Source organism: Cetorhinus maximus, chromosome 13, assembly GCF_964194155.1.
Source record: "Cetorhinus maximus chromosome 13, sCetMax3.hap1.1, whole genome shotgun sequence".
Lineage (NCBI taxonomy): Eukaryota > Metazoa > Chordata > Chondrichthyes > Lamniformes > Cetorhinidae > Cetorhinus > Cetorhinus maximus.
Genome location: NC_135891.1, coordinates 56,012,724 through 56,024,540, shown reverse-complemented (window position 1 = coordinate 56,024,540; position 11,817 = coordinate 56,012,724). Strand labels below are relative to the sequence as shown.

The 11,817-nt window shown below is 43.2% G+C and overlaps 1 pseudogene; it reads right to left on the bottom strand.

The window, feature by feature from the left end:
- Positions 1-11,611, bottom strand: LOC144688285 (cytochrome c pseudogene; annotated as a pseudogene).
- Positions 11,612-11,817: the final 206 nt, after the last annotated feature.

Sequence of the window (11,817 nt, the reverse complement as noted above, 5' to 3'; positions counted from 1 at the left end):
TTATTTGCCTGTGCCAGATTTGAGATAAGCTATCAAGTCTTCATGCTCACTCTTCTTCCTGAGAGCTACAAAGGTAATTTTTGTTCCTGGGATATATTTCTTTGGATTCTCCAGGTAAATCCTGAGACACTCCCTATCCCAGGGAAAACCTTTGTTTTTGTTTGCTTCAGTGTAAGAAAATCAGTCTCGTGTCCAAATAAACCAAACAGGTTTGGCCCAGTGTTGTGTTTGCCTTCACTTTCAACAGTGTGACATTGCACACACTTTTGTACAAAGACCTTCTTGCCCTTTATTTCCCACTGTAGTCATCCTGTGACTGTCAATTAGTATCAAACCAGGGGTAAATTTGTGCTGTGAGTCCATAGCCCATAGGAACTGGGAGGACATTGCCCAAAGCCATTTTGTATACAATCTGTACAGAAGGAGAAAAGGAAACATTTAGTGCATTAGTCTGGGCTGGACTTTAACCCAGGCCCCAGAGATGGAATGACACTGTCCAACCAACTATTTAATCCTGCTGAGTTATTAATTTTATCATAGCAACAGTGGAGTGAGATTCAATGATGGTGAATGGGTTTGGGGTCTAATTAGCAGTCTGATTTCAGACTGCTGCTAATGACAATCTGATTTTGGTTTTCAGTCTAAGAATTTTTAAAAAAATCATCATCAAGGGGTCAAAGCAGAGCTGGCAATTTGTTGTTTTATGTGCCAATGCTGAGGGCTTTATTATTCATAGCAACAGAGAGGAAGATTAAAAAATAGATTCCACATTGTAATTAACTGGTTGCTAATTCCGAGTAAAGCATTTGGATGTTTTTCAGTATTTATCATTTCATCTACACATTTTCAAAGCAATTGTTTCCGATAAATGCGGGTGGGAATTCACAGAGATTGACAGCTTTCCATTGTCACATGGTGCCACATTGCTTGCAGCTGACTGATCTGCATCAGAGTCCAGACATCACTATGCTTGAAGTTGTTTTTTAAAAAATAACTTTAAGAGGACAGGATGCCCATTAACACACAAAACCACAAGTAATTTTCTCAGTTGCTACAAAAGACAGTTTAATGATATATCCTCATTGGAAGCTTTTCTGTATTGACACTGCTACCTTCTGAATGAAAGCTAGCACTGAGTAAACATAGTGACATCATTATACGGTGAGAAAAGACTGCTGATGACTGATGACCTTTCAATAATAGTGAACATGTTCTATCAGTATTTGTAAGAGCACAAATACAACTGCTTTTACATTGGGTTGATAGAATGTTTGTGCCATAGTTTCTTTTATATCAAGTCAGCCTGGGGATCGAACTCAGTTAATGTGACAAATTTACTCCAAAATTGCCATGAACTGTGTGAGTCCCATGCACTGGGAACTGACAACACTACCACCAATCGACCCAGTATTAAAGCTTTAATTACCTGCTGACTCAATCAAATCACTTCTCTTGAGAGTGAAGATTTAGCCCAGAGCATACATAATCAAATTGGTCTGGGATTCAGGTCTGTTTTAAGACTACAAAGAGCCTTGAGTTTTCATCAAGAACATTTTTATGTTGTGAGCAATTCTATTGTTTTGGAATTTTGTCTGTGCGTTTTTCTAAATTAGCACTTGTCGGCGTAACCTTTGGTTGACTGGAGATTGTAACATTTGAAGTACAGAATGTGCAAAGGGTGATACATTAGACACCACCTCGGAGCAGGGGTGAAAATCTGTTGGGAGATATTAACAGGTCACATAGCAGTTTGGGCACAGTGAACAGCAGCCCATGGTGAGCAGTGCTTCTCAAATGAGTCCGGAGCTGGATGAGGCAGCAGTAGATTGCTAGCTTCGTAGATTGCTAACTGCTGGGAAGATTGGGATTAAGAGAAGCACAGGGCAGTTAACAGCGCCTTGAGAGGAGACCCTAGGTGTGGAAGGCGCTGTTTCCCCTCCCTCTCATTGCACAATGGCACCCCCTGTCTACCTGAGATGGAGGTGCACCTGGAGTGGAGTTCAGGTGCCTCGTCCCCCTCTTGCCTGGCCATTGCTGCATTGAGCTCATGGCCAAAGTGATGGTATGCAGGTCTGCGCATGCAACTGTCAGCTATTGAGTGTTCTGCTGAGTCTGGATCTCCATGAGTGTCACCAACCTCTTGATGGAAGAGGCCATGCGCTCACACACCTGAGGCCTGGCAGAACTCATGGCCTGGATGGACTCTCCATCTGCCAGATGTCTCTCAATCTGTTGCCGCAACTCCAAATGATTCTGTGTGGCTGACACCTGGGGCTTGGCCTGGGCCTGGCCTCTAACACTCCTCCGACTGCCAGGGCCCTCAGCTGTCACAGTCTCAGTTAGCTGCCCTGCGTGTCTGTGAGATGCTCACCAGTTTGTGACTGTGAATCTACTCATGGCCTCTGACCCACTGATCTGAACATATCTATGCTGGGGGAGGGTGCGGGGAGATGGTGCGATGCTGCACCCTCTGATTGCTCATCACCCTTCTCCTCAGAAGTGGGCTGCAGAGTCCTGTCAAGGCAGCAGTCCATCTGTCTAGAGTATGAAAACCTGCTGTGGAGAACACAAACAATTAGGGCAAAGGCCTTCCCATTCCCTCTTCCCATCCATGCCTGACATGCATTTTCCTTTATGCCCAGCAGTGAACTCCAAACCTGAGGTCTCCTCATTCTCTTCATACTACACCCTGACCTTGCCACCATAGCCCAGCCACCCAGCTCCATCTCAGTGGCTGTCAGCATTCTCAGGTCTGGATTATTCCACCATTCTTAGCTCTCTCCTTCATGTTGTTTGCCCTTTTCTCTTGCAGGCTGAAAGGGAAAGTGAGTCACCACACAATGATCAACTGACCACCTGATCAGTTGGCATCCCTCTCACACATGATGGGACTTCCCAGATTTCATGCCCATATTCGCTCATTTGGGACTTGTAGGATGCTGGTACTGAGAATGGATACCTGTCATCCACATGCAGCCAATCCTCACGAGTCGGCTATTGCTGGGGTGTATCATTTTTTCACCTCCCTGGCTGATCTCACCTCATGTTGAAACCCATGGCGTGCTGCCCCATGAAAGCCACAGTGCTGTAAGCATTTAGTTACACTGACCCTGGTGGTGTGGAGGAGGTCATTGTCCTGCTACTGACATGAAACTAGGTGGACCCCCCGGCTGCTGATCTCAGCTGCTACCTCTGTCACAGCATCCGTGGTTAAGCAGGAAGGTCTCTTCTTGCCACCTGTAGGGAACAGCACTTGCTGCTGTTCCTGTACAGCCTGGAGAAGAACCTGCAAGGAGATATTGTTTGTCTGCCGTGTGACATTCCCTGTTCACAGTCTCCTTTTTCCCTCCATTGACTGTGCACTGTGCCACTATCTTATTAATTACATTTTTAATGTTTAATGGCAATTACATTGTTAATATTTAATGGCAATTACATTGTTAAACAGGTGATGGGTATTTGTACACCTATGAGTGGGGATAGCCGGGATGCTGGGAAGTTGGAGCACTGTTGACTATGAACTGAGTCAATAAACTCTCTCCTCCAAAGAAAGCAGCTGTGCCTTAGTTTTAACTTCACCAACTGGTGTGGATCTAACTAACATTGGTAGCAGAGAATGGTTAGCCTAAAGGCGAGGGTTGGAAACTAAGATACCTTTTCAGACAGGAGATTGTTATCGAAGTTACTTTTGAGTAAGAATGGCTGAAACCAAGTGTAAAGGATCAGGGTCTGATTTTCCACTGTTGTTCTGTGAAGCTGAACCTTATGACCAATGAAAGAATGAAGTGGGTATCTGGACACGGGTTACATCCTTACTGAAGGAAAAACAAGGTATTTGCTTTGGCACTTGGCACTTGTGCTTCCCACCAGAAGCAGGATTGGGTGCAAAATATTTTCGGAGCTAGAGGCTCATAAATTGGACACTGAGGGAGGTTTGGATAAAGTCTTAAGATTTATAGACAAAATTTATAAGAAAGATGACCTGTTAAATGCATATGAGGCATGGTCAGGTTTTGATCAATTCAGAAAGATGGACGGTTATTCCATTGAAGAATATATCTTGGAATTTGTATAACAGATTGCAGAAATTCTATTTGGAGATCCCTAATTCAGTGCTTGCCTTTAAATTGTTGGATTGTGCTAAAGTATCGAACATAGATAGACCCCTGGTCTTGACTGGAGTTAGGTTCTCAGAAAGAGATATGCTTTTGAAACAGATATCTGAAGCTTTAAACCAAAATTTGGGAAAACATTCATTTCCAGCCAATTTCTTGGCACAAATGGAACATTCAGCGTTAACACAAAAGATGGAGGATTTGATGCTGGCAGCATTTCGAGACATTTTCGATATGGGGCACAAGCATCAATACAAAAGAAGAACCACAAACAAAGACAGGCAGTCAGCAGCATCTATAGGAGAGTGTGAGAGGAGGATCCTGGGACAGGCAGTCAGCAGCACCTAGAGGAGAGTGCGAGAGGAGGATCCTGGGACAGGCAGTCAACAGCACCTAGAGGAGAGTGTGAGAGGAGGACCCTGGGCAAAATGGAATAACGGGGTTTTTGAAATGACACATGATAAGGAAGGATGAGAAGGGGAATATGACGATACTGATCAGTCAGAAGGAATTGTACTGGTCACCAGAAGCTTTAGTCTGGCGATGTGTGTTCTAGTGGTGGACCCATTAAATTGTGCTGTGTTAGACAGTGGGTGCATGTCCACAGTGTGTGGAGTGAATTGGTTAAAATGCTACCTGGGTTCTCTAAATAAAGACTGAAATAAGGTTTAGGAATATGAAAGTTCTACTTATTTCATGTTTGAGGATGATAACACGTTAAAATCACTTAAGAGAGTGGTGATTCTGTGTAACATAGCTGGAGTAAACCATTTAATCAGCACAGATTTAATATCCAGTGAAGTACCCTTACTATTGAGTAAGCCATCTATGAAAAAGGCTCAAATGAAGTTAGATACGGAACATGATAAGGCAATTGTTTTTGGGAAATCTGTAGACTTAAAGTTTACACAATTGGGACATTATTGTATCCCCTTAACAAAACCAAACATTTCTAATCATGATGTTAAAGATGGCAATGGGGTAGGAGTTTAAGGGAAAAAAGGCAAATTATTTTAAAATTACATTGGCAATTTGCTCATCCATCTTATCATGGGTTAAAAATCCTGCTAAAGGATGCAGGGGTAATGGATGATAAATACACTGACCTTATAGAAGAGATCAGTGATATATATATAAAAATATATAGGGGGGACACCATCATAGCCCATAATGAGTCTCCCATTAGCAAGAGACTTAACAAAATTGTCGCAATGGACATGAAGGTATGGGATAAGGACAAAATAATTTTTCTCTTGCACTTTGTAGACATTGCAACTAGATTCGGTCTGTGAACAGTAATGTATGGTAAAGACAAAAAGGCAATTGTGGACAAGATAATAGAAAAATTGATAGAAACTGGACTGGGAGCACCGGCTAAATTCCTAACTGACAGTTGGGTGGGGTTGGGGGAGAGGTGGTGGAGTTTGCCAATGATGAATTTAAAAGTATGGGTGAAAATATGAACACCGTAGTGATGAACACAGCAGCAGAAAGTTGCTTTTGGAATGGGTTTTGTGAAAGGAAACATGCAGTAATTGATGAGATACATCACAAAATCTTAGCTGACCAACCCAGCTGTAAGCTGACATCTTTCCTGGAGTGGGCAGTCCATGCGAAGAATTCATTTCAAATGGTTGGGGGCTACAGTCCCTATCAATTAGTTTATGGGAGAAACCCAAAAATACCTTCGCTGATGTGGAATCCTCCCATAGCCTTGGAAGGGACTACGATTAGTTCAACTTTTTCGGACGCTTGAATGCTCTGTATGTAGGGTGAAAGGCATTTATCAAGGCTGAAGTTTCAGAGAAAATTTTACAAGACTTACGGTACCGCATAAGGCCATCAGAAATACAGTTTAATCCAGGGGACCTGGTATATTACAAAAGAGAAGGGCAGAAAGAGTGGAAAGGCTCAGGTAAGGTTATAGGCAGTGATGGAAAAAGAGTAATTTTACAACATGGCAATCAAACTGATAGGGTACATTCCTCGAGGCTAATTGGCACTGATTATACATTTACAGAATCTGAACAGAGCATAGAATGTGAAGAGGCACAAGGCACTTCTCATACGTATATTTTGGACAACTACAGGGAGCAGATTACAGCAGATAAAGGGATGCCTGAATATGAATAAAATGATACTGAAGCGCAGGATAAGTCTATTTATCCCAAAGGACTACTGCCCAAAGTTGGCAAGAGAGTAACATATATGCCCGTAGGGCTCAGTGTGTGGAGGGATGCCACCATTACAGGGAGAGCAGGAAAAGCCACCGGCAAATACAAACATTTTCTGAATGTGCAAGATGAGGGACAGGAGGAGGATTGGCAAAATGAGGTAAAGATGTGGAAAGCCAGAATATACAGTGTGAGTTCTGAAAGTGGACCAGAAAATTGTCACGGCCCTAGGAAAAGATCACATACTTGTGAAAAGAACTCTGATTGTAGGAGGGAGCGATAGTGTAGTAGCAGTCTTAAAAAAGATAGGAGGGCAAGTACAGGCTGTAGTTTGACAAAAACAAGGACCATAGAACAGGCTTCTAAGTGGAAGCCCTTATAATCGAGAAGTTTTAATGGCTACTAACAAATTAGAAGATAAGTTGATAAAGGATACCAAACAAAAAGAGTTAGAAAGCTGGAAAGAATTTGGTCTATACACTGAAAAACCAGACAGGGGGGAGCCAACTTTATCACACAGGTAGATATGCACAGAAAAGGTACCTCCTATGGCATATATAAGGCTAAAGCTAGAGTAGTAGCTCGGTGTTTCGAAGAGAGACTTGGTGATCGAGATATCAGAGTGAGTTTGAAGATTTTATTAACTCTTTTAGCAACATATTCCTGGGAATGTAAATTGATTGATAAAAAAGCTGCACTTTTGCAGTGTGGGAAATCTCACAGAAAGTGTTCTTGAAACCACCTAAAGAAACTGGCAATATAGAAGGGAAACTGGAAATTGAGCAAGTGTGTTTATAGGTTTGAAAGATATGTCAAGGGTAAGGTATTCCTCTTAGGTCTGTCCTGTTGAAATCAGGTTGTATTCAGCTAAAGGTAGACCCAGCAATGTTCTATTGGTATCTCAAGGAGAAACTAGCAGCATCTTTATAATGCATGTTGATGATTTTCTGTGGGAAGATTCTGCAGAATTTCAGCGATGGGTGGCAGATAAAATAAGGAAGGAATTTAAGGTTGGAAGCCAGGCATCGGGGGCCTTTGAATATATAGGGTTAGACATAAAGCAGAATAAGTTGAGTGATCTTGAATCAACAGTCTTATTTAGAAAACGTCAATCGCATCCCAGTAAATTGGGCCAGCTCCTCACAAAAATGAGGGGAGGCGATGGTGTAGTGGTATTGCCGCTGGACTAGTATTCCAGCGACCCAGGGTAATGCTCTAGGGACTGGGTTCCAATCCTGCCACAGCAGGTGGTGGAATTTGAATTCAATAAAAATCTGCAATTAAAAGTCTAATGATGACCATGAAACCATTGTCAATTGTTGTTAAAAACCTATCTGGTTCACTAATCGTCTGTCCTTAATGTGGTTGACTCTGAAATGGCCTAGCAAGCTACTCAGTTGTATCAAACCACTACAAAGTCACAAAAAAAGAATGAAACTGACCAGGCAACTTGGCATTGATATAGGCACTGGGAGTAGCAATCTCAGCCCTGTCGACCCTGCAAAGTTGTCCTTATGAACATCTGGGGGCTAGTGCCATTTGGGAGAGCTGTCTCACAGACTAGTCAAGCAACAGCCTGACATAGTCATCCTCACAGAGTCATAGCTTACAGATAATATCCCAGACACCAGCAGTGGTATACAGTCAGGAGTGAGTTGCCTTGGGAGTCCTCTTCAGCCAGAAGTGCTGAAGTGGATGATCCATCGTGGCCTCCTCAGGAGGTCCCCAGCATTACAGATACCAATCTCCAGTCTACAGCCAATTCATTTCATTCCATGTGATATCAAGAAATGGCTAAAGGCTATGGGCCCTGACAATATTCCGGCAATAGTACTGAAGACTTGTGCTCCAGAACTTGCTGCGCTGTTCCAGTATAGCTGCAACACTGGCACCTATCCGGCTATGTGAAAACTTGCCCAGGTATGTCCTGTACACAAAAAGCAAGACAAATCCAACCTGGCAATTACCGCCCCATCAGTCTACTCTCGATCATCAGTAAAGTTTTGGAAGGGGTCATCAACAGTGTTGTCTAGTGGCACTTGTTTAGCAATAACCTGCTCACTGATACCCAGTTTGGGTTCCACCAGGGCCATTCAGCTCCTGACCTCGTTACAGCCTTGGTTCAAAAATGGTCAAAAGGGCTGAACTCCTGAGGTGAGGTGAGAGTGACTGCCCTTGACATCAAGGCTGCATTTGACTGAGTATGGCATCAAGGCGCCCAAACAAAACTAGAGTCAATGGGAATCGAGGGAAAACTCTCTGCTGGTTGGAGTCATACCTAACACAGAGGAAGATGATTGTGGTTGTTGGTGGTCAATCATCTCAGCTCCAGGACATCACTGCAGGAGTTCCTCAGGGTAGTGTCCTCAGCCCAACCACCTTCAGTTGCTTCATCAATGACCTGCCCTCCATCATAAGGTCAGGAGTGGGGATGTTTGCTGATGATTGCACAATGTTCAGCATCATTCGCGACTCCTCAGATACTGAAGCAGCCCATGTCCAAATGCAGCAAGACCTGGACAATATCCAGGCTAGGGCTGAAAAGCAGCAAGTAACATTTGTGCCACACAAGTGCCAGACAATGACCATCTCCAACAAGAGAGAATCTAACCATCGCCTCTTGACGTTCAATGGCATTACCATCACTGAATACCCCACTATCAACATCCTGGGGGTTACCATTGACCTGATGCTGAACTGGACTAGCCATATAAATACTGTGGCTACAAGAGCAGGTCAGGGGCCACGAATTGTGTGATGAGTAACTCACCTCCTGACTCCCCAAAGCCTGTTCACCATCTACAAGACACAAGTCAGGAGTGTGATGGATTACTCCCCATTTGCCTGGTTGAGTGCAGCTCCCACAGTGCTCAAGAAGCTTGACACCATCCAGGACAAAGCATCCCACTTCATTGACAGCACATCCACAAACATTCATTCCCTTCACCACCGACGCACAGTTGCAGCAGTGTACCACCTACAAGATGCACTGCAGGAATTCACCATGGCTCCTTCGATAGCAACTTCCAAACCCATGACCACTACCATCTAGAAGGACAAGGGCAGCAGATACATGGGAACACCACCACCTGGAAGATTCCCTCCAAGTCACTCACCATCCTGACTTGGAAATATATCACTGTTCCTTCATTGCCACTGGGTCAAAATCCTGGAACTCCCTCCCTAACAACACTCTGGGTGTACCTACACCACCTGGACTGCAGTGGTTCAGGAACGCAGCTCACCACCACCTTCTCAAGGGCAATTAGGGATGGGCAATAAATGCTGGTCTAGCCAGCGAAGCCCACATCCCATGAATGAATTAAAAAAAGGATCCTGCACCCAAGGAAGAAATAGACCAATTAAGAAGTTTGATTGGACAGTTGAACTGGTTGTGCACTCAGACTAGACCTGATGCTATTTAAGATGTATTGGAACTGAGGAAGTTCTGAGAGAAAATAAAACATTAAAGAAATTAAATTCTTAGATGTGTACACTCAAGTTTCCAGCCTTGGGTGATCCAGGAGATATGAGGTTAGTCATTTTTAATGATGCTTCACATGTCAATCTTCCAGATGGGTACTCTAGACCAGCAGGGTTTATCATATTCTTGGTGGGAAAGAATAATAAATGTTGTCCATTGACCTGGGAAACAAAAAATCTAAGAAGGGTAGATAAAAGCACCTTAGCTGTTGAAACACTGGTATTAGTGGAAGCAATAGATATGGGAATGTACTTATCTAATATACTGAAGGAAATAGTATACACAGGACAATATGAGAAAAGTTTGCTCCTCGAATGCTATGCGGATAACTGTTCTCTTTGGGATAATGTTCATTCGACAAGAGTTGAGGATTGACCTTGCTAGCATAAAGGAAATGTTGGAAAGAAGAGAGGTTTCCAAAATAAAATTGGGTGGATGCAAGTCACCAATTGTCAGACTGTTTTACGAAGAGAGGTGCTTGCTCCAAGGAATTATTAGGTGTACTGGAGGAGGGAAATCTTGTGTTCTAAAGAGGGTATGGAAAGACAATATTTTCTTTGATTGCTTGGGAAGTATTTATACATGGTAAGGAAGAAAAGAAAAAAATTGCTTAAAGATGGGGAATTTGAGGTTTATTAATTGTTGGTTATAATATAACATGAGACATAGAAGATGAAAAGGTACCATATAATTTTGTTTCTTCTTGATTAGTTTGAAGGATTGTTCATGAGTTTTCAAAAATTCTAATTTAAAAAGAGGGGAACCTGTCAATGTCTTATTAATTACATTGTTATGGTTTAATGGCAATTACATTGTTAATGTGTAATGGTAATTACATTGAGTGGAATTTTCCAGCTCTGTCACCCACTGAGGGAGATTCAGCTTACCAGCGCTAGAGCTTCCCGTTGACCTTTGGCAGGACTGGACTATCCCAGCAGTCAGTGGGGCCAGAAAATGCTGCCCATTGTTGAACAGGTGATGGGTATTTGTACACCTATACATGGCGGTAGCTGGGACATTAGGGTGTTGGAGTGGTGCTGACTGTGCACTAAGTCAATAAACTCTTTCCAGCAAAGAAAGCAGCTATCTTTTAGTTTTATCTTCACCAACTAGCGTGGATCCAATTAACATTCGTAGCAGAGAATGGTTAGCCTAAAGGTGAAGACTGGAAACTATGATACCTTTTCAGACAGAAAATTGTTATCTAAGTTACTTTTGAGAAGAATGGCTGAAACCAAGTGTAAAGTATCAGGGTCTGATTTTCCACTGTTGTTCTGTGAAGCTGAGCCTTATGACCAATGGAAGAATGAAGTAGATATCTGGACACAGGTTACATCCTTACCAAAGAAAAAGCAAGATATGGCCTTGGCACTTGTGCTTCCCACCAGAAGCAGGATCAGTTGCAAAGTATTTTTGGTGCTAGAGGCTCATGAATTGGACACTGAGGAAGGTTTGGATAAATTCTATAAATGGGGATATCTGAGACACTGGGGTGATGCTGTAGTGTTGACTGTGAACTAAGTCAATAAACTCTCTTCAGCAAAGAAAGCGGCTGTGTTAGTTTTAATTTCACCAACCATCGCGGGTGGATCCGATTAACGCACTGGAGGCACGTGGATTGATGATTCTTGCTGTGGGAGCTGATGGCTCTTGCTCTTTGCTAGTTGGTTGGTCCTCACAGTGGTTGGTATGGCCATGGGGGAAACTGAGAAGACAGCAGTGAGGTCTGACTGCTGTTTAGAAATGATACCAGCACCTGTGCTCTCATCACCTGACATCGAGTTCACCACCTTCATGCCCGTCCCTGACACCTGATTCGCCGGACCCCACACCTCCATCTTGTTGATTGGCTGACTGCCACATAATTGCATTTGGCCAGCTGCTTCTGCTCCAAACAGTAATGAATAGACCTATGATCTATGTAGTAATGTATGTATGGCCGGAATTTTACGGCAGCGGGATTTTACATTCCTGCCGAAGTCAATGGAGTTTAGAATGGTTCGCTGCATTTTACGTCCCTGTCTGCACCACTGTTCCAATGTCT